Source organism: Ambystoma mexicanum, chromosome 2q, assembly GCF_040938575.1.
Source record: "Ambystoma mexicanum isolate Mex_15411 chromosome 2q, UKY_AmexF1_1, whole genome shotgun sequence".
Lineage (NCBI taxonomy): Eukaryota > Metazoa > Chordata > Amphibia > Caudata > Ambystomatidae > Ambystoma > Ambystoma mexicanum.
In genome coordinates this window covers 829175049-829201876 of record NC_090924.1, presented here as the reverse complement: position 1 = coordinate 829201876, position 26828 = coordinate 829175049, and positions in this window count along the sequence as shown.

The following is a 26828-nucleotide window of genomic DNA, read 5'->3' as shown; positions in this document are numbered from 1 at the left end:
AGCAGGCCCTTTTATATGCTAATTGTTGAGTCAGCTTCCGATAGTCAACCTTTTCCTGACACTCTAATCTCAATGCATCTAATTGGGCCTCTTGATCTACATTATTCTGTTGTTGGAGGACCAAGTCCTCTTTAAATTTTTTGATATAATCTCCAGATTCTGCCTCAGAATCTTAGCTCTTTTGCAATTTGTGTTCCGATAATTTCAGTTCAGTCTGGATTTGAGCTTAAAGTTTGGATTGATCTGCCACAAGAGTTGTATTTTCCTCATTCTTTTCCCGCATCACTCCCATATGAAGATACATATAGGCCACAATTATGACAATTTTAATCTGCTCCTCTTTAATTTTCTTCGTCATGTATAACTCGCTCAAAGATTCATGTAATAGGCCACCGTCCTGCCATGTATGCATGTCTATGGCAGTGACCTGTTGCGTTACTTCTTCTAGCAGACTTTTTCATCTTTTTCTGGCCATTCCCCACTGACAAATAATTTGGCAGAAGGTGATCCCTTGCTATGTTGATCTCTACTTTGGCCATTTGGAAAGTGTTCTTTCTTTATTAATTTATTTATGGAAGGGTACTCTGTATTCTATTGCTTTTTGTCTATTTTTGGGGTTGCTTTAACTTTAATTTTATACACAGCCCGGGTACCTAGGATTTTTGTATTGTGGAGGTGTTTCTACAGCGTAATAGTGTTCCAGCCACCCAAAGTATTCCTACCTTGAAGGTTAGTCTGCTGTGTTAGGCTGTCACGGGTGAATAAACAAACTCAATCCCTGACTCGAGACCCCAATTTGTTAAGGATTCCAATTGGGCATCACACACTGGACCAGGACACTTGGTCTTAGCTTGGAATGTGGTGCTCAATAGGAATGCTTTTTCTTTAATTTCAACAAATTCAAATTGAACCGATACCCGACCCATCTCACCCGCTTTTACAAATATCCCGGGTCACAATGGACCATAAACCAGGCCGGTTGGTGAAAATGCAAGATTTATTTATTTTTAAAATTCACAAAAATCACACACATTTTAATATTAGGCAGCAATCACCAATGGGGTGATAATAAAAACTACTGAACTACACTTGGTTAACCTTCCACATGAACATGTCTGAAGTACAATGGAATAGGAGCACTTTTGGAATTAGGATACATAGCCCCAATTTAAGGTTTCCGCCTGCAATGTTCCCTCAACCCCACAAATAATTTATTTATTTTTGTTATAAATCAGAATTTTGAGTGGATAGAAAGAAGCAGTAGGTAGTCAGGGATAAGAGGCAGCACACAGAATCAAAATCCCTCACAAAATAAGGAGGGCAAAACCCCTTTTCAAAGGCCTAAAATGACACTCGGATTTTGACAAATAATTAATTATATTTGTGTTTAAATAATGATATACATGTGTTTTATCACAGTATTCGGGATGTTATATCACTAGCAGTAATAAGGTAAGGTATCACAAGAGCATACCGTTCACAAAACAATTTGAAATTGAAAACACAGTGCAGCCAAATTCACGCATGGAAAAGTTTAATTTTTTCTACTTTGCAGTTTTAAATGCCAAAAGGTTTTTTAAAAAAGAAATGGGTGAAAAACACTGGATTTGAATGCGGTTTTTGGGCTGGGGGATAGGTGCACAGCACAGGGACAATATGGAAGTGAAAGGAGGGCTGTAGGTGAAGAATAGAGACAGATTTGGAAGGTAGAATGAGCTTTGTATTTTAGGATACAAAAAAAAGAGTTAAAAAGAGAAAATCGGTTTTAAAATTGAAAGGCAAGTTTTACTTACACTAAATTAGCTACACTATATTGTTAAAGAAAGCCACGGTATGTTTAAAGACTGATTTGCGACGCCAATCTTTTCCCGCTGTGTTCAGATCTACGTGGAAACTAATTTAAATTACTCCAAATATTACGAATTAGTTACAGGATGAGGTGAATGAAAACATTGCACTAACACTAGGAAACAAGAACAGGTTGCACAGAAAATTAGAACAGTTTAGACAAGTTATCAGGATATAGATAGGGTTGCTTAGAGAATGGAATAAAGTCAAAAATCAAGATGGGGCAGACTATGTGTTATGTGATACTCACAGTCTGCTCTTAAACTGGGGATTAGGAACAGTCAACCGGGTTCTGGAATCCAGGGCTCGGGTCACCTGGTGGTGGCGGACTCTCCTAGCAGAATAACAACTGGGCCCGTCTGGTCACTGGATAATCAGGACAGCTGGATGGCAGGGTTGCAGCGGGCATGCAGTTAGCGGGAAAAAAGCCGTTTGGGTTTCAAGATGCTTCACAAAGAATACCACAGCTTTTCCCTTTGCTCATTGGGATTTGAGTGGGATCTCTGGATTGAGGCCTTGCTTGGATGGTCAGCAATGCTTTGACCTTGCTTGGATAGGATCAGCTATGTTGTGGCCTTGCAGTGGAATCTGGAATCAGCTATGTTTTGGCTTTGCTTTTGAAGTGGGATCTGGAATCAGCTATGCTTTGGCTTTGCAGTGGGATCTGGAATCTGGCAAGATGAATGTAGAAGATCAGGAACGCAGGTGCACGAAATTCAAAGAAGAGTGTCTAGAGTTCTGTCAGCCACCCTTTTTATAGAGCATGGTGACATCATAGAATTATATGGTAGGGCACGCTTAGCTAAGCAAGCCTCGAAACAACAGAATTGGTCAGGGTTGATAGTTACCGCATTCAGCTGGTTGGGTTTCAAGGGCATGATGTCAGATTTATGATGTAAGTTTTACAGTGTCCGGAACCTCCCACAGTTACTTTAGCTAAAATCAATGTTTGACATAAATGGCACATTTGTACAATTGTGGCATCTTAACCAATTACACAAGCAGGTTACATTATTTTATGCAGCACATGTCAGTCCATCTCTACAGTCTGTACGGCATTGTTTCGCCCTTCTAATAATGTTTGTTCATTTTTAGAGTGAAATATTCAGCCTAAAATTCTATAACTTTATTCAGGTGTATGGGTTACCATTAGGCATGTCAGTATTGCATTTCACATTGGCATTACGTACACTTTCCTTGGAATACCCAATTCTCTGCCATTTCTGTTCCCAAGTTGGCAATAAAGTCTACAACATCTTAAATTAAAACCCACAAAATTACATTAAACTGTTAACTTTTTACATTCCTGTGAATTTCTGTTGCATAAATAGCCGTCTTCAAAGTTTCTTAATAAAATAGTCTTTTGAAACAAATGGGATGGCCTTTGTCCTTCAGTAGACCATTTTTGTCTCGTCAGCTACCACCAACTGTCAACTCCCCAGTGTGGGGAGGGAGTTTCCCAGTTTCATTGAAGTTTTTATGGCCACTTCCACTTCACAGATTGGTGTCCCAGATGTTCCATTGTAAGAGGCCTCAGCCCAGACCCAAGTCTGCCAAGATAGCTATTAGCACTTGTGTGTTCTAGTATCTACTGTGGGGGCCTTCGGTTGCTGGCACCCCCCAAGCAGAAACCTGTTTGGGGCTGACTTCCCCAAGCAGCCAAAGCAATATAATTCCTTATTTTATATATTTTTGTTATAAATCCGAATAAAGCCTGTTGAGTAAAATCTCTCATATATGTTTCACAGCACAAAACCTCTTCACCTTGCTAGATAAGGGGAGGGCCTTATCCAACATACACTTTAAAACAAGTATTTGTCTTTATTTGCAAAAGTACATTGTTCTGCAGTCATATTTAGTTTCTTGTAGGCAGCAATTTGTTTAAACACAGATGTACTGAAATTGACCTAGGCCCAGAGAGCCAGTGTCATGATGCCTACCTCCAAGGAGCCAGGTCCTACCCAGCAACCCCAGAGGCAGGCATCATTCCCCCAAAGGGAAGTGCCAGTGGGCCCAAGCTGGGGCCCTTTGGACACAGTCCTGGCACCTTAGGTGCCAGGCTCATGTTGGACCCCTGTCCTGGCGCCTTAGGCGCCAGGCTCATAAAGCTAGACATGTGTTCAAGTGTTTTAATGTGCACTTACCTGGGGCAGACCATGCTGCTACATCCAGGCCCTCTTGAGGCCTGAATGGAAATACTTTACCTGTGGGACTACTTTCCACCTGGGTGTGGTCGGGGAAGGATACATACCTGATCGGTGGAAGGATACATACCTGGAACTTCTTCCAAAGCTATTTAAACCACGCCCGATCAGCAACTCACGCTTCGCGTTGTTCTGCTCCTCGCAGCTGGACGCTCACCGTGTCAGCTCCTGCATCTGGACTTCAGCCACGCCTGTCAGCATCCTGGGTCGCCTGCAAAGGGAAATAAGAGAGAATTGGAGATAAAGAAGACCTTACCTGCTAAAGCTGCATCACGGAGACATCACACCGACGATCCTGAAAGGGAAGACATCATTTTAAAAGCATTTTGCTTCGATCGCTGCAGCGCTGCATTTCACTCACCTTTCCTCGGCGCCACCATCTTCAGCAGCGATCATCCGGATCCGCACCCACTTCCCAGAGCCTAGAGAGAAAAAGACAAGAAAACAAGGTGAGAGAAGGAAGGGAATAGGAAAGGCTCAGTTTCCTTCTAAGACTTACCTGTTGGGTCATTCCCATTTCATTTCGGGTCCTGCCTCTTCCTGGCATTCCGGACCCCGGCCCCTATGGGGAAAAAAGACAAAGACATTGAATGAGCGAATGCAAAGACATTACCTGAACGCTCATCCAGAATTTACCTGTCATTTACTGGAACTGCACTTTTCACTTCGGGTCGGCGCCATATCTCCGGCATTCCGAACCCCGGCCCCTAAGGGAAAAAAGACATAAGCATTAGCGCTTGCTGCAATAAGACAATGAACATTATTATTAAGCTTGAACTTTTGAACTTGCAACAGAACTCTTACAGCGCCTCACCTGAATAGTCAAGCTTATTTTGAACTCACATCAAACCTCAATCCAGTGAAGTAACTTGGTTTCAACGCGCCCCTGCATCAGAAGCAGGATGGAGAACTCATCCTTCCAGACCCTAAGGTGAGACTTCACAGGGAATCGTGGAAGGGTATTGTGGAGGGTTGGAAGGGAGTGTGAGGCTTGAGCATTATTCCATCAGTAGGTAATACTCCCTTTTCACGCACAGGGGAATATTCCTGCGAGCCAGAAAAGCCAGAGTAGAGGGGCCCTTCCTGTCCATCTTCAGAGTCCTGCGCTTCACCATTGAAGAGCATCAGCACTCGAAGCCAGACCTGCGCCTCCGTGGGAATCAGGTGAGCGTGACAGAACGCGAAGCCTACCCACAATTTCCCACCCGGGCGCTATGGAGACTTCCGAGACAGATCAGCTGGCCCAGCTTTTGGGGGAATTACGGGCAGAAGTGCACTCAGGCCGCCAGGAAACTAACGCTCTCAAAAGAGAACTGATCCTATCAAAGGAAAGAACAGATGACCTGGCCAAAAGGTTATTGCAGGCCCAGGCAGGGCACACTCCTTTACCTAATTCCGGAGGTACTTCCACATCAATGGGTTTGAATAACCCGGTACAAATCAATCTACCTGGACACATGCCTTTGGCCCCGCCTGAACGTTTTGTGGGGAATCCCAAGAAATATGCCGTCTTTATGAACCAATGTCATTTACACTTTCTTGCAGACCCGGGGCCTTCCCTAACGACCAGACCAAGGTAGCCTTTATACTATCTTACCTCAGTGGCAGTGCTGCCGATTGGTCTATTCCATTGGTAAATCAGGATGATCCCATTCTCCAGGATTTTCAGGGCTTCCAGGCCAGCATGGAAAGATTGTTTGCTCGACACTCTCAAGGACAGGCCCTTGATAACGAACTGCTATCCTTACGACAAGGTAATCAGGATCTCCTGTCCTACGTTGCCACCTTTAATAGACTTGTTGTGGAAACTGGATGGCCAGAAAACAAAAGGATCACATTGTTTCATTGAGGCCTGCGCAGAGATTTTAAGGATGTTCTAGCTCAGATTGTAAATCTACCCCAGGTCTGCGCAGACTGCATAGACTTGGTGGTTCAACTTGATCACAGACTTCAAAATAGAAAAGCAGATTGGTTCAAGTGCAAAACCCGAGTACCGATCAAAACCCACGCTAACTCCAAGAGTACCGACGTATCCGAACCTATGCAAATCGGCAGTGTTAAAGGACCATTAACGCAGAAGGAACGAGAGAGAAGGCGGCAAATGCAACTTTGTCTGTATTGCGGGACTTCCGGTCACTTTCTTTGAAATTGTCCAGTCAAACCACCTAAGAAGGTGGTTGGAGCCACTGATAACGATTTATTGACACCTGATTCGGGAAACGACCTAGCCCGACAAGCGTAGGGGTCCGCTTGCCGAGCTTGAAAACAAACTCTTTGACCTCGCATTTTGTCATGCCAATGGTGCTCGTGGACCCAAAACAGCCTCAGCAGTTGCATGCTATAAAAGCGTACATTGACAGCGGAACTATTGGAAATTACATAGACCGTGAATTGGCTTCCAGGATTAAGCTCCCTCTCCGCCCGAAAGAAACCCAAGATGTCATTACTACAGTAGATGGAACCAAAATGACATTGGGAAGCAATCGTGTTTGATGTGATCAAGGCCCCACAATTTCGAGTAATTCTTGGAATTCCTTGGTTAGAAACACATAATCCCAGAATTGACTGGCGAGCAAAGAAGATAAGTTTTCCTGATTGTGAATCAACTTGTTATACAAGAAATCCAGCTATGGGTCTAGCCTCAGCAACTTCCACCCCTGTACAGCTACCGTCAGAATACCAAGAATTCCAAGACGTTTTTCAGAAGGAACAGGCTAACATGTTACCTCCCCATCGGTCTTATGATTGCCAAATCAATCTGGTACCCAATGCTCAACTTCCTTGTAGTAGGATTTATGCTCTTACGGAACCTGAGAACCTGCATTTGCGTCAGTATTTAGATCAGTACCTAGCCAATGGTTTTATTCGCCCGTCTAAGTCTCCTGTCTCCTCAGCTCTGTTCTACGTGCCGAAAAAAGAGGGCGACCTTAGAACATGTATAGACTATCGCACCCTAAATCAAATAACGATTAAGAATCATTATCCTCTGCCCCTGATCCCTGAGCTTATCGACCAGGTGAAAGACGCTTGTGTGTACACCAAGTTAGATCTTTGAGGAGCTTATCACCTGGTGAATATAAAATAAGGCGACGAATGGAAGACTGCATTTCGCACCAAATTTGGGCTCTTCGAATATCAGGTGATGCCCTTCGGGTTGTGCAATGCATCTGCCGCCTTTCAGTACTTTATGAATGATGTTCTTCGGGAACTTATCGATGTCTGTGTCATTGTTTATATTGATGACATCCTGGTGTACTCTTCTTCAGAATCCGATCACAGAAAACATGTTAGGGCAGTTCTTGAGAAATTGCGCCAGCACAGACTATTTGAAAAGCTCGAAAAATGCGTTTTTCATACCACAGAAGTTGAGTTTCTCGGATTCATCCTGACACCACAAGGAATCCGAATGACTCGCGAAAGGTGGATGCCATCCTCAAATGGCCACCTCCTAGCTCTGTGAAGGGCGTTCAGAGCATGCTTGGCTTCGCCAATTTTTATCGAAGATTCATCCCGGAATTTTCCCGAACAGTCCAACCCATCACAGCTCTCCTAAAGAAAAACAAACGCTTTGAATGGACTCTTGAGGCCAAACAAGCCTTTCAGGACCTGAAAACCAAATTCACCTCTGCACCTGTATTGAAGCACCCACACCCAGATCTCCCTTACATTGTGGAAGCCGACGCATCCAGTTCGGCCATGGGAGCTGTCCTGTCGCAAAGAGACCCAGAAACTAACCAACTACACCATGTGGCCTTTTGGTCCAGGAAATTTTCTCCTCCTGAAATCAACTACGCAATTACCGACAAAGAGTTACTGGCTATTAAATCTGCTTTCAAGGCTTGGCGTCACTACCTTCTCGGGGCAAGACACACCATCACCGTAATTACGGACCACAGAAATTTACAGTATTTAAAGACGGCTAAAGCTCAATCTTCACGACAACTCCGATGGGCTCTATTCTTTGCGGAATTTGATTTTGTAATTACCTATCGCCCTGGCTGCAAGAATGGTAAAGCGGACGCCTTATCCCGGATTGGCATGGAAGAACCCAATTCGAGTTTAGAACCTGTGCCAATCATACCTGAACAAAGAATCTTAGGCCTAACTTCATTGCAAACTATTAAGGACATCCAAACGCAAGTAAAACAACTTCTAGACTCTTCAGCCTTACTGGAATGGAGTCAAAAGGGTCCTCATTACACCGTTAAGGATGATTTACCCCACTTCCAGGAGCGGTTGTTTCTGCCAAGTAAAGAATTGCAAGAACTTGTTATTGCCCATCATCATGAATCATTAATGGAAGGACACCCTGGTATCGCTAAAACGGAGAAAAAAATCAAACGCCACTTCTGGTGGCCTTCTTGGAGAAAAGACATAAAGTCTTTTGTTTTGTCTTGCGGAATTTGCGCCCAAAACAAGGGTCAAAGGAAAAGGCCAGCCGGCCTACTTCAACCCTTGGATATTCCACCAGTACCATGGCACACCTTGTCAATGGACTTTATAACTGATCTGCCTCCTTGTGCTGGTTACAACACTATCCTTGTAATTGTGGATCTATTCTCCAAAATGGCCCACTTTATCCCTTTAAAAGGTTTGCCTTCAGCTTCCACCTTGGCCAAGGAATTTCTGGAGAATATAGTTCGCATACATGGTTTCCCTTCCATATTAGTCTCGGGTCGTGGAAGTCAATTTATCTCCCATTTTTGGAAGAAGTGTTGCCAACTAGCACAAATAGATGTGCGGTTATCCACCAGCCACCACCCCCAGACCGACGGACAAACCGAGAGAACCAATCAGACTCTCGAGCAATATCTTCGGTGCATGTTCCACCAATCCGAGTTAAATTGGAAAAACATCCTTTGGATCGCAGAATATGCATACAACAATTCAGTGCATTCTGGAACCGGACAAACTCCTTTTTATACTTTGTATGGTCACCATCCTCGGACCTCTGACCTAGATCCACCTCTGACCCTGGAAATGCCCGCAGTAAATCATCTGCATTCCACAATAACCCGAGCCTTCAAAGAAGCTGCAACTCATTTACAGCAAGCCAAGAAAAAGTACAAAGAAAACTGCACCGAAGTAAAACTCCTCCTTACCAAGTAGGAGACCAGGTATGGCTAGCAACGAAACATTTACCCCTCAAGGGCCTGTGAACCTTCAAGCCCAGATTCATAGGACCTTATCCCATCAAGGCTATAATCAATCCTGTGGCCTTTAAACTGGATTTACCGTCCAACATGCGTATTCATCCAGTTTTTCATGCATCACTTTTGAAGCCAGTACAACCAGGGACCCGACTGTCCAAGCCTCCAGACCCAGTTCAAATTGAAGGGGAATTGGAATTCGAAGTTAAAGACATTTTAGACTCCAAGGTGTTAAGGTCGAAACTCTTCTATCTTGTTGACTGGAAGGGATATGGACCTCAGGAGAGATCGTGGGAGCCTAGTAACCATGTTCACGCACCTCGATTAATACAAAGGTTCCACCGGAGATTTCCGAACAAGCCAAAACCCCCGGAGGGAACAACCTTGGGAGGGGCCTTGAGGGGGGGTACTGTCATGATGCCTACGTCCAAGGAGCCAGGTCCAACCCAGCAACCCCAGAGGCAGGCATCATTCCCCCCAGGAAAGTGCCAGCGGGCCCAAGCTGGGGCCCTTTGGACACAGTCCTGGCACCTTAGGCGCCAGGCTCATGTTGGACCCCTGTCCTGGTGCCTTAGGCGCCAGGCTCATAAAGCTAGACATGTGTTCAAGTGTTTTAATGTGCACTTACCTGGGGCAGACCATGTTGCTACATCCAGGCCCTCTTGAGGCCTGAATGGAAATACTTTACCTGTGGGACTACATTCCACCTGGGTGTGGTCCGGGAAGGATACATACCTGATCGGTGGAAGGATACATACCTGGAACTTTTTCCAAAGCTATTTAAACCACGCCCGATCAGCAACTCACGCTTCGCGTTGTTCTGCTCCTCGCAGCTGGACGCTCACCGTGTCAGGTCCTGCATCTGGACTTCAGCCACGCCTGTCAGCATCCTGGGTCGCCTGCAAAGGGAGATAAGAGAGAATTGGGGATAAAGAAGACCTTACCTGCTAAAGCTGCATCACGGAGACATCACACCGACGATCCTGAAAGGGAAGACATCATTTTAAAAGCATTTTGCTTCGATCGCTGCAGCGCTGCATTTCACTCACCTTTCCTGGGCGCCACCATCTTCAGCAGCGATCATCCGGATCCGCACCCACTTCCCAGAGCCTAGAGAGAAAAAGACAAGAAAACAAGGTGAGAGAAGGAAGGGAATAGGAAAGGCTCAGTGTCCTTCTAAGACTTACCTGTTGGGTCATTCCCATTTCATTTCGGGTCCTGCCGCTTCCTGGCATTCCGGACCCCGGCCCCTATGGGGAAAAAAGACAAAGACATTGAATGAGCGAATGCAAAGACATTACTTGAACGCTCATCCAGAACTTACCTGTCATTTATTGGAACTGCACGTTTCACTTCGGGTCGGCGCCATATCTCCGGCATTCCGAACCCCGGCCCCTAAGGGGAAAAAGACATAAGCATTAGCGCTTGCTGCAATAAGACAATGAACATTATTATTAAGCTTGAACTTTTGAACTTGCAACAGAACTCTTACAGCGCCTCACCTGAATAGTCAAGCTTATTTTGAACTCCCATCAATCCTCAATCCAGTGAAGTAACTTGGTTTCAACGCGCCCCTGCATCAGAAGCAGGATGGAGAACTCATCCTTCCAGACCCTAAGGTGGGACTTCACAGGGAATCGTGGAAGGGTATTGTGGAGGGTTGGAAGGGAGTGGGAGGCTTGAGCATTATTCCGTCAGTAGGTAATACTCCCTTTTCACGCACAGGGGAATATTCCTGCGAGCCAGAAAAGCCAGAGTAGAGGGGCCCTTCCTGTCCATCTTTAGAGTCCTGCGCTTCACCATTGAAGAAGCATCAGCACTCAAAGCCAGACCTGCGCCTCCGTGGGAATCAGGTGAGCGTGACAGCCAGGGCCTTTTTGACGCATTGATCTTTGATTCCTTTAGCACTGATCAACAGCCTGTCATTCAGGGACACGGTTCTTGTCTGCTGGAACACAATGTGAATGTGAATGGGAATGGAAGGGTCGCCTTAATAACAGTATTGTGATGAGGAATCAGAGGAATAGAACATCAGAGCGGCATCATTTTTAAATATAAATATTTCCCTTTTTTCAATGGGAACTTTGGGCTTGCAGCAAAGCAGTGCTACTTGTTCACTCCTGTTCTTTTATACATGTAAGAAACACACTGGCAGGCTTTTTCAGTGTGCCCCCTTGTTCCATCCTGCCCAGTATGTAGTTGACAAGATGGTGCAGCCATCTTTTTGTTGCTGCAAAATGCAGTTTTGATGTGAGGCAGTGATGCTCAAAGGAGCCAGCACATCCATTTTGCTGTTTCTGCTAAATGCAGCCTGGTTATGGATGGGAGTACTGCGGAGTGGGTAAATATATCCCACACAAGCACAGGTTACTTTATGTTTATACATGCAGGCACCAGTTGCTCCATATCTTCCTCTTCCCTCTTTAACTCCTCTCTTGACAATGCCACTTTTTTATCATCCTACAAGTCGGCTACCTTGATACCTGTCCTTAAGAAACCTGGCATAGATCCTAACTGTCCTGACAACCTTTGGCCTGCCTCTCTTTTACCTCACTACCCCAAAATCCTAGTGCCTATAATTTTCAACCAACTCACTGAGTTCCTTGACACACACATCCTCCGGAATCCTCTTCAATCTGGCTTTCGACCAATGCACTCTACAGAGTCAATGCTCCTTGATGTCAGTAACTACATCTCATCCTTTCGTCATGCTAACCGCTCATCTATTCTTCTTCTTGTCACCTATCTGCTGCCTTCAATACCTTGCGTGAGTTTCCCAGTCCTAGCTCCCAAACTTTGGAACACACTGCCTACTACTATCAGAGCCGAACCGTCCTTCGGAACCTTCAAGAACAAGGCCAAAAAGTGGCTGTTCTCTATGAGTTATAAGTCCCCTCGCCCTGCCTTGCCCCTGCCACTTGCATTTGAGCTAGGGGCTTACATATCCTCCATGTGTACTTTAATCTGCCTTTGTATTTCCTGCTGTACATTTTTTTTACTGTATATACCGTTGTTTGTAATTTACTGTGTCTGCTTTGTATACTGTACCTGCCTGTAAGAATATGCGCCTGGTTGCCTCGGGGCCTGGTTTGCGCTTTATAAATAAACAAACTACAACTATAAATAAACAAACTACTACAGCTATCAACCATTCTGACCATCTCTAAACACTCTCTCTGTTAGGCATCAGGGACAAGGCACCTGCTTGGTTTGCGCTTATATCTCGCCCCAGACATTTCCATGTGTCCTGGAACAGACTTTCCTCTCTTCTCTCCATCTTACTGTTGGTATTCACCAAGGGTCAGCCATGGGCTTCTCCTCACTCTCTATGCCTCTGCTCTTGGTACCTTGATGTCTTATGGCTTCTCCTATCAACGCTTTGCATTTGACACCCAGATCTTCTTCTCCTTTCCCTTCTTATCTGACAACATTTCTAACTGTCTGACTGCCATCAAATATTGGATGGCATCACACTCGCTCATGCTTAACTTTAACAAGACTGAAGTTCTCTTTCTCCCATCCAAAAAGGGTATACCTTGCTCTCTCCTTCTTCTGTGCTTCTCTCCTGACTACCTTCCCTACTCTGCCTCTACTCGCAGGCACAAATGGAAAAACTGGCTCTGTCATAGATGGAACCTGTGTTTCCATTGTCCCCATCCCCATGGAGTCCTATGGGACTCCATGGGAATGGGGACTTACAGAATTCCGCCTCTGGAATTCCAGGTCACGGGGGTCGTAATTCCCTGGTGATTCTGGGAATCACGGAGGCAGAATGGTAATACTGGTCCGGCGGTAGCCTGCAGGTTTTTCCGGCACGGTTACCACCGGACTCGTAATGAGGCCCATTGTCTTCCCTTCCACACTGCACCTAATCTACTCTTTAGTACTCACGCTCAATCTGACTACTGTGCCAGTCTACTCTATAGCCTTTCCAACTATGCTTTTTCACCTATCGACAAAGTCCTCAACTTTGCTGTTTTCACTCTCTTCAACCTTCCTTGCTTCACTTCCACCACTGTAGCCTGACGCCAGTTAGGCTGGTCGTCTATGAGACAGAGGGCAAAGTATAAACCCTACCTATAGGCCATCACACTTCCTAAACCCCCCTCGCTCCCTACGATAATCCTTGGCTCAGCTCCATCCCTCCTCCCATGCCCCTTGCCTTCTGTTTCTTTGCTGCTCTCTTTCTTTTCTCGCTCCCTTACTCTGCAATGCCCTTCCTCTTCCTTTATGCACTACTCCCACTCTATGTCTATTTAAATCCAATCTCCTAGCTCTCCTCCTTTCTAAACTACCACTTGCATGGCATTCCAAGTCACCACGTCTCTCTGCCCCCCTACCTCTTTACAACAACCCCATGGCACAGATCCCTCACCGCTTCATCCTAAATCATAGCACTTCCTCCACTATCCCGTTCATATGTCATGCTCTACTGTCAGTCTCTGGTTCATGTTTCTATCTCCCCTGCATCATTTGACCTTATATCCACATCATCCTACCCATTTTTAAGGTCACTGTTACTCCACTCTGTTCAAATGTTTTGTAAGCATTTACCCTGTACTTGTCATTCAATTAATAAAATAAATAAAAAAGTAAAGTTACTCTATAATATTTGCCATGTGACCTGTATAGACACCCACCGACCATCCTCAAACTCTCTCACTTCAGGCCCGACTGACAGTCACAGAACTCTCATTTAATCCATGCATTCAACATTCTTCAGAACAGTATATTTGCTATGTACATTTCTAACCTCATGGATGGCCACCAGGATCACAAACACCATAAAGACGTTCAAACCCAGATGCAATGACCTGTAAGAAAACATTTGTCCTGACTGTTTCCAATAATGCTGTACAGCCTGTAGAAATGGGACATCTTTCTCAAAAGTGATCGAATGGCTCCCATGAATATCCATGTAAGATTCTGGTAGTTTTACGGGTTAGTGCAGGTTTTTTTGTCCAGCCCACACCTCCTTTGTGAGCCAAAAACCTTCAGTTCAGCCATCATACAGGGAGGTCTGGGTTGATTCTTGGTTGAGAAAGCATACCCAAAATAACTTCCAAGGCTGCAGGATTGGATACAAAGTTTAAGGGAAAAGGAGGGTTTGGGATAAGCCTGGAAGGGGGCTATGTAGAGGAAATGGAGGCGTGTGCATCTCATAACGTTATCAGGATAGGGAAACACAATAAACTCTGCAGTAAGATGTCCCCGTAGGTTAATGCACTTGTTACCCTGGTCCCAGATTCGCATCTTGTTAAGCCAAATTCAGCCTTTCATTCTTCTGAAGTTGATAAACTCAGTAAAGTTGCAGTGCCCAATGGAAAGATTTCATATCAGTGGATTGTCCTTTCAAAGGCTCACGGACTGGAAGGTAGTGAGTTGCTAAATTGTTGGGACCAAAAACGTATTTTCCTAACCAGTAGCCAATGTATAGACTTGAATAAGGAGCTACATTTAGCCAGATTTGTTTTTGCACTGGCCCTGCATCATTTTCCCGTTATCACCCGTAAAGTCATAAATACGTTTTGGCATAACAAGCCGATCGGCAGGGTATAATATTTACGCATTGCATACTATAATAGCATAGAGTGTTTCACTCTCATTCATTGAGCTAATGTGATCAGTTAACAAAACACGGGTTTACCAGTTCGTACACCTTACAAACGGTCTTGTGGAGTTTCATATGTGCATTTTCTTAGGTGTGATGTTTGCCAAGTATCTTTCTCTTTTTGGCAGTCCTTTGTGGTACATTTATTTTTTATATATCTCACTCTTATTGTAGATAATGGAAGTTAGTTGCTCAGCTGGTAACAGACAGTTCCAGAGTCGTGCGAATTGAGCACATTTGGATACGCATCCTTACAAGATGGCTGCGGTTTTAGTACCTAAGCCTGCATACTGATATTCACTCTATAGCAGATGCCATCAGGTAAATGATTATCATCACGTCACATTATCAGGGAGCGTATGTACTGTCTATTCAGGCATACGGCTTTCGCAGTCCGTTACATGAGTGTCTGGATGTCGGATTGGTGACGTCTATATTTACACTTGGAGGTAAGCATTTTACCCCTGCGGTTGAGTACAAAGAGACTGTTGGAACAGGAGTTTGAGGTATTTTCCACTTTTGGCTTTTTTTTAAAAGTTTCTTGTGAGAAGTGTACGTGTTTGGCAGATTTGCACATGTTGCCTGTTGAATGGATGTTTTGAAGCAGACCCTTATAGGTGAGGGAGCTCTTCAACATTATTCTTTGCAACCATGGGTAGGCTGGTTTATTCACTATATGCTGAGATAGTGTTTTAGGAGATTTATATTGGATTGTTATATGTGACAGATATGAGGAAGCAATAGGAACCATGTCAATATTATGATGCTCTCCTACATTACCACCAATGTGTTTTACAGTGGCATATTTCTGGTAACATTATAGGAAAAAGAGGTTTGGATTGTGGACAGCATAGGACTGATATATGCTATAGGAGATGCTGTGTCCACTTCCCTCTTCATATTTGGATGTCCATTTAAGAAGGACCGTCCATTGGAGTTTTGTCCTAAAGCTTAGTAACAAATGCGGTGGTGCCACATGACAGGCCACAACTGGCGTTTCTGCATGGTGCAGCACTTACATTTTTATTTTCACTTGCAGGGTTATGGTCAGAAGTGTACATCAAGATTCTCAAACAGCAATGGGCACTCAGGGTGCTCGACATCATCAGGTATTTATTTACAGGTTTTTCCTGACATAGGGCAGAAATGTATCTGTTAGTTAAAAAGGGCATTGGATCTCTCTTCATCTTGGTCATTATAATTTTTATTTTTGTTTATGTTTTTAGATGCTAAGTACAGTCGGTCACAACTAACTAAAAAAGCAAACATATGGGGGAAATACAGGATGATGGTCCAGTCCGAGTGATGCTAATTCCCCTGAAGAATGTTCACATTCATTTTGAAAAGAAACATGTTGGGCTAATGTGACCGTGACAAACAAGTTATCCCTGTCACATCAATGGTAGCCATTTCTGCTAAATTCTAGTAAAATGAGCAGTTTTCCACTTGTTGTTTTATCTTTTTCATGGCTATAATGAGGTTACACTCATGCCACTGGGTGTGGTGATGGATTTGATAGCTGGATGAGTTTCATACAGGTCTTGACGCTCTTTGAATATGTTGTGGCTGTTAATTGGCTGATTGGACAATGAATTATATATTTGTTAAAGATTGTCATATATCATGAAACATATTTTTCATTTCTGTGGCATTAAGAATAAAAATAGTGTTTGGCATACATATATATTTTTTTTCTATTGTTTTCAAATCTTTTTCCTGTCAAAATATTTTCCTTTTTGGGATTTGTGATATCGTGGTTTTTGCAGGTTCAGAATAAGGTAAGTGGAATGATCTGTTGCCCTTGTGGTAGGAAGGGTATTTATGCAATGAAGATTTCATATCAGACTGGCAGAGTCGCAGAATCAAGAATGCCCAGTTCTGCTTTTCATTGTTAAGATGTCTAATTTTATTGAGGTTTATCATATTACTATATAGAAATTTGATAACAAACATGAACCTTGAAAAACCAGAGGGCTGTGGAGTAGTCAGTCATCAGGTTTGAATGCTTTTCCTTCTTGCTTCCGATGCATCCATTAAGACTACTGAGGTTGTAATAGATTCTCGCAACGTGTTTCAACTTAGAAGATTTCCAGTCCTGGGTAGGTTCTGTTGTAGTAAAAGTGCCTATGCCACCCCTGTTGACGCCTTCGAAGCCCAGCTGTACAAAGCCAACAAGAGCGGATTAGGCCTACCAAACCCCCATCATTCAGAATGGGATTCACCAGGGCTTGCAAACAGATCCCTATTAGCTGCCTTATGTAGGCTCGCTCAGCAGGCACAGTCAGCCTCCCCTGCCCTCTGTCCAGGGAATGCAACTCGTCAGGTGCACATACTGTCTAAGGACATTTGTCTAAAAAAATCAACCATGGGCAGAATTGAGGACCGCAATGTTAGGAGCTTTGCTCTGGATCTAAGAAATATTATTTTAACCAATGTGGTTAAGTCTACTCAAGAGGAATCAAGGGAGTCTCTCAAAAATAAAATGTTGGTGTGGCTTAATTTTAAGGTGGGCCCTTCATGGGTTAGACCCCAGGATTTGAAAGTCCTCCGGAGACTTCAGATTTGTAACACGGATTGTATTCTCATCGGTTGTGGGTCCGGCAGCTTGCCTGCGTTTATTAGTAGACTCTAAAATGTTCGGGACTTGCCCTCACTCACAAAAATAAGAATTGTCTTGAACTAATTTGACTTACGCCTGTTTTGCTTTTGCTTATCCCATCTAACCGTTTGTGGTTATTTTGGATTTAGCACATATTAGACTATGGGCCTCATTACGAGGTTGGAGGTAGCCCTGGCGTTATTAGCGCCATGGCTGCCTCCAAAATCATTCCGACTCCGGTCTGGTGGATGGAGCAATTACCGGTCCGTTCCGAGGTCGGCGGGACCGGTGATTCTGGATTCACCAGAGCCATTCCCCATTGCCATTTGAGCCCCCATAGTGCTCAATGGGAAGGCGGCAATAATGGTACCGCAAATTGCGGTACCGTTATTGACCTCGGCATCCCTTTGCGGGTCCCGTCCTTAACGCCTGGTAAAACCAGGGTTAAGGAAGGACCCGTGAAGGGAACTCGTAGTAGGGCGGGTAGGGATTACCGGCACTGGTGCCCTTACCGGTGCCGGTAATCCCTTACCACCCACCTCGTGATGAGGCCCTATGTGTTGTCTTGAAACCTCTGTGTCTTTGCTTATGTCTTATAGCTTTATGTAACTGTTTGTCTTTGTGGCGCCCTCATGTCTCAGGGTCTATGGTGGCAGTCAAAATAAATAAATAAATAAATAAATAAATAAATAAATAGTCTATATCTGAAAGTCAGTGAACACGAGGGGCCAAAAGCACTGAGGCAGAGTCAGCATATCACAAACATTTGTGATGTTTGCTTTCATCCCTCTGACAATGCTTACATTAATACCCTTTAGACACGTAGTATTACAATTTTACGAACTCGGTATCTCAGTAAAAACACATACCTTTTCTCCACCGTAAGTGTTTTTAATGTCAGAAGTAATACTGTCTTCTATATCAAAGAAACAGCCAGGTGCAAGCAATTAGTCAAATAAAGACTTCGTTTTTTTTGGACATCCCTACAAACAGGTTCCAAACTTTTCCATTAAGTTTGCAATTTTTTTGCTTTCAACATGTGCTGTCAAGAAGGTGTTTAACGTCTTCAGCCCACAGTTTACAGCAATTTAGTAAGCATTACCCAAATGTATCACCCAAATCTCATAAACAATCGGTAAACCCTATAAATCCCAAATACAATGAAAATTGGGGTGATTCAGGGTTTCGCTAAATGTATTCACCGAGGCTGAATTGACACTGTAAAAACATGTTAATTTTCACTGTGACCAAAAATACTGTATTGCAACTGTGAGAACACTCATGCTGGATGTGCGCAATAATGACAGGAACAATTATCCCACAAATACCATACATTACAGGGAATGGTGGTGAGCAACTCAACAGCTGATTGAAAGGAATGAATTGCACAGCAACCAAGGGTGAGGCAAGATATGAGACAGTCATCAATCTGACCGGAATGGCTGTGTACAGGTTAGTGTAGAAGCAGAAACATTGGGTATGGGCCATAAAGGAGATGCAGTAATACAGGTTTTGGTTAGGAGTTCTCCTTCTCGGAGCATGAGCTTTAGCGACAAATTAAAGAAGTGAACGGCAGTGGTGTTTTGACATGGGGGTATGGAGTTCCAGTGCTGCAAGGTGAGGAGGGTACAGGACTGAAAATGAGAGGATAACCTGAATGTTCTGGTAAAAGAGAGATTAGGAATAGCAATGGTATGGATGTTGCATGAAGGAGAGTAGTGAGTGATTGCGAAAGTCAAGTAAAACGTGCAAGCCCATGCTGGGATGTGAAGACAAGTAGTAAGAGTTTGAAGAGAGAATGGTTTTCGGCTTGGAGGCAGTGAAGGGAAGTGGGAGAAGTGCGGGCAAGAGTTTAAAGGGAGTTGGTGTTCAAATTGAGTATTTTTTCAAGCAGAGAGAAGGAGTACATGGACGTGCCTAGTAGGAGACTGGCACAATAGTTAAGATAACTAGTAACCAGTGTTAGCATGAGGGTTTCGTAGAGTAGTAGGTGAAGAGAAGTGGATTTTTTCCTTATTAAGCAGGTTAATACTGACAAGTGTAGAGGTCATAGTGAAAGTGTAAGTTGAGATCATTATCAAAAGGTCCTCAACTTTGCAGGGAGAAAGCATGTTAGGTGAGAGTTACATAGGTGAGACAATAGGAGGATAATGGAGGGAGGTAGATTACTTTGGTCTTGGAGGAGTTATGCATTAGACAACAAAGTGCCATCCTGAGAGGCAAGCAGTAATGTACAAGGAGAAAACAGGAGTAAGTGTAGGGAGAGAAACAATTTGAATGTCAGCCACAAAACGTTGGTCGGAGAATCAAAAGGAGGCAATGATATTCCTGAAGGAGGAGGCATAGATGCTGAAAAATAGGTAACCATTGATGTAGCCTTGGGGGACACCAATGAGAGTGAGAAGAATTTGGGGGTTATCCATGTTCCACAAGCCATAGAAACAACTATGAGAAATGTAGGAGTCCGCCTAGTCAAGAGCAGTGTCCTGGATGCCAAGGTTGACAATGAATCAAATAATAGTTTCTCCACCGTAGCAAAGGCAGCAGAGAAGTCAAACAGGATTAGAAAAAGGAGAGTTTAAGATGGTAAGCAGAGGTCATAAACATTAAAGGAGAAAGGGATCCTGATTAGGAAAATATATGCAAGTACATTGCAATAGTGAGGAAATAATGATAAAGAATGATAGTTAGAAGCTGAAGATTTCTTTATGTTCAGAAGTAGCGAAGAAAACTTAAAACAAACAGGATAGATCGAAAGAGAAAGAAGAAGGTTGAACGTGCAATAGAAAAATGACCAGGTGAGTGGTGTTTGTGGATAAAATAGGTCAACGGGTGATATGGGTTGGAGAGACTGGTTGATCTAAGGACAAGGCCAGTTCAGTTTTTTGGTTTATTTCGAACCTTTACAAAAGAAGATAAAATTATGCAGAATAAAAAAGAATAAAGATAAAAACAATAAAATAGCAAGCATCTAGCATCTTGCAACATTTTATTTAATTATTTATTTGTACATTTTATAAAACAGCAAGAAACAGTTAACAGTAAATAGTAAAACAATATAGTTACATGCAGATAAGAGAATAGATATTTACAAACTCAGAACTAGTACATTTTTAGAAATTCATCCCACATTTTTTATACAAGTTAAGCTTCCCTTGTTTCCTATAAATCACTCTCTCCTTGTTGGCAAGACAGGTCATCTCCTCAATCCAATTCACCACCGTCGGAGCAATCCGAGATTTCCAGCTCCTCAATATCATCTTTTTGCATATACAAGCCCCCATGAACAACATTTTTTTTGAGAGACTAAAAGATCTTCAAGCAACTCATCACAACCTAAAACCATTGTTTTGGAATCCAGAGCAATATCCTGATTTAAAATCCGCAGGCAAACGCTACATACATTTTGCCAAAATTCACATACAGTCCCAGATCATATGCTCTATACTACCCACTCCATTACCACAGTTCCAGCAGTCATCAGAATCCATCAAACCTATCTCTTCATCAATATTTCTGGACTCCAGTACACTCTTTTGAGGATTTTAATTTGTCTTGAACCTTCTTCCAAGTTTATCGAGCAAAGTTTACCATTAGCACACATCCCCATCCACATCTCAGAAGAAATCACACAGTCCAATCTCCTGCCCCAATCTGCTCTCAGTTTTGTATTCTCTCTATAATTGGACATAATTCGATTGTATATCCTGCTTGCTATGGATCACCAACCTGGTCCATTTTCCTTTAGAAAGAGTTCCACAATAGAACCACCCTGCTTATCCACCTCCCTTATACATCTTTTCAATTTCCTGAGGTCACCATTGGAATAACAGTCAATGTTTTATTTAGCACATAACTCTTCTTCATCAATCCATTTACCATCCTTATGAACATCACTAATCCAATTTATTCCACTGAGAGACCACTCCGGGCCAAAATAAAGTTTTACCCCTCTCAGCTATTCCCGGGTTCAATCATATTGAAGCATGGGAAGTCTTCAAAGCCTTCGATCCCAACATTTCATGTATACTCTTCCAAGTCTCCCTCAAGAACACAGTTAATGGAACGTTCCTACATTGTCTATTTGTGGCCATGAGGATTGCTCTAGGGGGAAGTGGGCCTAATAGATTTGCCTCTGCCACCACCCACCTATCTGGCGTTTCCTTCAAGAATGGGACTATAAAGTGACTACAAAAGGCCAGATGATAAGCTTTAAAATTTGGTACACAAAGTCCCCCTTTCTCCATAGGCAGTTGAAGCTTCCATAGCTGCATCCTTGGCGGTTTAGCATCCCAAAGAAACGATTGCAGCAAGCTATCAATTTTTTTCCAATAAAACTGACCTATCTTCATGGGGAGCATGACCAATATGTAATACATTTTTGGAACTGCATTCATCTTTAGAGAGTTCACCTTGCCCCAACATATTGTTTATACAAAATTGATGCAATAATATCTATCATATGTCAGTATTTCCAGCATATCATCATGTCAGTTTCAATTTGAAGGACCAACACCTTCCTCTTCAAAAAATGTCCAAGATTGTATAAAGCTACTACAGCTAACTCATCTGATGTTGTAGCAGGATACAGAGGTCTATTCCAAAGGTCATTTAGATTCAACCCAGGAAAGGCCCCGTTTTATTTTTTAAATATACCATTCTTTAAAAATGGAGGACTTTACATTCCAAAAACAAATCCCTAGCATTTTCTACAGACTCTTTGATGAAAACCTACAACCCAAATCTGATGAATCTGTTAGCCCTCTCCTAAAAATCTCTTTCTTGTGGAGCAAATTCCAGCAAAGGCGCATAATAAGTGAACAGTAATACTGATTCGGGAAGAGTAATAAATATGCTGCAATCATGCCCTCTAGGCTTGTGCTCCTGCGACAGATGCTTTAAAGAGGAATAACAATGGCATGAGTTGTTGGTATAAACCGAGGCCTGCTTACTCCTTAACTTTCTCAGTACTTGACACCAAAATCTCGCTGTCTAGTCCCAATTTGTGTAACTGAAGTTCACAATTAGCTCTCAATTCTTCAAAAAAAGTAATTAAATTAGGGCAAGAATTCATCTGGGCCTCTAAAGCCAAATGTACTACCATATACATATCAGTGGAATTGGACGATATTATTTTCTGATATAGGGACATACTCTGCAACTGGACCCGGACCCGGACCCTAAAAAAATGGAGACCCAGCTCATACCTCATAGCTACCACTGCGGCTCCATTGGGAACCTTCAGTACACGTCTCCACATCTTCCTCTCTAATGTATCCAACCGAGTTGGAGTGGAAGAAAGGTTTGAAATAGTTCCCTTAGGAGTGAGTGGGTAATTGATGATGGGAGGTCAGGAAGTGTCCAGAGAGGAGGGAGTGAAGATCTAATTGGGATTAGTGAGATATTGGGAACACTGAAGTTCACTATGAGCACCCAGGGGGCTTCAGAGGGATTGTAGTCAAGGCGAAGATCCCGGTCGGACAGAAAGGAATTTAAATGACCTGAGAGCCTGTACATCCAAAGGATAGCTATATGGGTTGGGGAGGAATTGTGTAGCAGAGAATTCAAAAGAATGAGTGTTATTGATACGAGGACCTCCGGTCCACTATGTACTAACTATACCCACTCCCAAACACCGCATTTTCAGTGGTAAATATGCTATAACATCAACTAGGGAACTGTGGGTGTTTTTTAAGCAAAATCTGCCCCCAAGGGAAACCAAATAAAGCGAACATTGTTTTACCTTGAGGACAGTCTTTTATGACATACAATGAAGTTTTCCAGAAACTTTTTCTTTTCTTTTTAGAAAACCACCTAAATAAAAATAGCCAAATCCAAGTGTGAAAGTACCATAACCCAGGGAAGATTTGGATACTAGACCGCCCTTTAGGTCCAGTACGTGGATACCCACTTTTTCAGAGTCACAAGATTTGTGTCCAATAATGTTGAACTGTGGAAAAAACAGACAACCTTTGCTAAGAAATGTCTTCATGGAGTTTATTCACCCATATTGATTAACAATCAACTAAAACAAGTATTTTTCTCAGTCACTGTGAGCTTCACAAACACACTATGAAACCTCAACATTGACAATTCTTAGTACATGTTCACTTCAGAGTCCTCAGACAGCCTCTATTACACTCTAATTGGCTGTTTTGACAATTGGGCAAGTGTACTTTGTATCTTTTCTCGATGGCTCCAAAGTATACTTACAGGTCGATTAACAAACTCTGTAGCATGCGACTATGAGTCTTTAGCCTCTAGCACTCACAGTTCTTTGAACTTACCAAAACATTGTTTTATTCCCTGTTTACACCGGCAAAACTGCCATCATTTTTTCTGGGGATGTGGTTATGCATCTTTACAATGGCCCAGCTTTTAAACGTCATTACTTTTCCAAATGTAACACTTCTAATGAGATATTTTCCATACTATGACCCTGTGAAACCAACTCTAGTGTGTCATGATAACAGAGATCAAGAAGAAACTCAAACCATGACTACAATTTCAACGAGAGAAATTTGTCTATAGTGGCTCAGCCTCAGTATTGTTTCTCAGCCTCAGTATACAAAAACAACACTGACAGATTAAAGCTGTCAGCAAAATAATAAGCAAGGTATGTGCAATACGTTGTGGCTTGTATTATGTTGGCCAAACAAAAAGGCCCGTTGAGATACGCTGGAATGCACCCTGTTCTGATATACATACAAAAAATTGGAAATCATCTTTGCGCTATCCTTTTTTGAAAAGTCATGCAATTTCTCAGAGGTAGGTTCAGATTTCAGAGGTTGTTAAATCCAACCTGCATGGAAGGGACAGGGATTGTAGACATCTGAAAAGAAATGTTTTCTCAATAGCATGTTTTTTTACCTGTGTGCCGACAGTATGAATGATGAACAGAGCATAATTTCCTTTATTTTATCTTTCTGATATATGGTTAATTTTTTGATTATATTCATCTTCATCTCATTTTCCATTTCTGAAAAGTATGGGCCTCATTACAAGTCTGCTGATCTGGAAATAAGGGTGCCAGTAGCAACGCACCAGCACCCTTTCCGGACCAGCAGACTACAACTGTGCCTGCCGCCGCTTGTGCACATGAAGGGTCTGACCACTGGGCACAACGGCCCCAGTAGGCACAGTTGTCACAGAAGCACCGTCACCGTTACTAACGGTGCCAGTTCTTCTGAGTCCCCATTCCCATGGAGTCCTCTGGGACTTACACTTTCCATCGCCTGATATCCTGGGCTGCTGGGACAATGTCCTGGTGGCACCGGGATCTGAGGCAACAGAAACGGTGTTACGAGTCCAGCAGCAAACCGGCCGATAGTACTAGCGGGTTACCGCCAGACTCGTAATGAGGCCCATTTGTGTTTATTATATTCTAGCTCTATTTCAAGACCATTTTGATTTTAATTTCACTTAGAATTCCAATTTAAATCATAAAGACTGTATTCATATATTTTTGCTGCCAGCAAATCGTGTTTCTGGTTATGAAATATTTGTGATCTTAAGTTTCTTATATACTATTAATGAGCTGTTCATGCTCTTGCATTTGTGTTTATTACCACCTTTGGTATTCTTATTTTTTTTAAATGCTAATTTTGTTTTATTTTTTGCTTAATAGCATTCTTGGGCCCCAGTACGTTCGGTGGCACAGTACCATCATGGCAACACTGCAGCATGGTGGTGTTGTGGATGCTCTGTCATGTCAGGCACATGATCCACAAGCCTTTGATTTGATTCTACATTTGTATTGTTGCATACTGTTGCACTTCATAAATATTTTACCGTTTTTGAGTCATTGGCCCTCTTTATGGGTTTGCCGGTATCCTGCCAGTATTTACCGGCAGGATACAGGAAAATTGCACTTACCGTTTCCACCGCCAATATCCTGGTGATACTGGGATATTACAGGCTGCGTAGAGCCGGTAAGTTCCCATGGGTGTCATATGTGCCTTTCTCTGCGTTGGTTAAGTTGGTCTGGCAGCGATTGTATTCTTGTATGGTGGTTTGAATTAAATGTTTTGTTGCATTACATGTCCAGGTTTAGGATCATAAGGGTTTCAGTTAGTTTGGGCATTTCCTCTTCTGTTGATCATTCCTCTTCAACTGTGTTTCCTGTTATATATTTATGAGTTAAAGAGCCATGTATTTAGCAGTTTCCTGAATTTTAGGTGATCTTCTGTTGCTTGGATTACCTTCAGGGTTTGAATTCAGTCAGTTTTGTTTATATGGAGGAGAAAGCTGGTCAACCAAATTTCTGCATTGAGTATTGTTTTGTTTTAAGGTGAATGTCATTGCTGGACCTTAGTGTTCTCTTTAGTTCGTGGATGGAAATTTGACCTCGTGTTAATTCTGTCCCTTGGCCATGAACTGCTCTCTGTGTTATGCAGAGTGTTTTGAGGCCATTTGTTTTGTTGATTGGTAGCTAATGTAGGGTTGTCAGTGCAGGTGTGATGGGTTCTGTGTTACTAAGTCTGAGGAGTATTCCTGCTGCCGCTTTCTCTATTTGCTGTAGTGTTTTAGGTGGCTATTCTGACATTCAAAGATAGATGCCATTGTTATAGTCTATTCTTGACATGGCGAGGGACATGACGTTGAGTGTTTTGTGTGGGAAGTTGAAGAAAGGTTCACAAATGCCATTCAAAATATGAATTTCTTTTGCATTTTTTTTAAAGTGTTTCCCTGTGTGTTAAGGAATTGGATTTACATTCTACCTTGAAATGTTTTAGGCCTTGCTGTCCTACAGAATGCCTACCAGCCAGTTCTCCCTTTACTGTATGTTGCCTACTGGTACATGCAACCTGTCTGCCCCATATGAATTCAGATGGTCATACTATGGTCAATGGGTGTTGGGTCCCCTTTTCACATACAATACATTTGTAAACTGACTGTTTCTGAACTAAAATCAACATTCAATTCTATCTGTATCCAAATTTTTATAAAAGTATATGAATTCAACCTATAATTCAGACGGGTACCAACTTGAAGGGTATCTTCAGAACACTCTTCCCTCAAACCTGGTTATCACACTCTGTAAAGTCTTCATTGAAGCACTGAGGACATTGAGAGAAAGATGGAGGGAAGCAGGTTGTTTGTGGATATAGGAGTTAATCTGATGAATCAATAAACAGTGTTCACTTTGCCCTTCACATTCATAGATTACTTGTTTCATTAGCACAAAAGGTTACATTTGCCTTTATTAATGAATTGATCAACATAGATATTTTCAGCTCTATAAACTATTCAGCATAATTGTATCTCGATCTCATACAACTCACCCATTGCAAGAACTGTGTTCCAAATCCTAACTCAATAAGCCACAGCTTCAACCATTCAGGGGGCTAAAAAGCTAATTTCGAGACTTATCAAATCTTTTATTAGCCACACAGTTCTTAGTAACCAAGTATCTT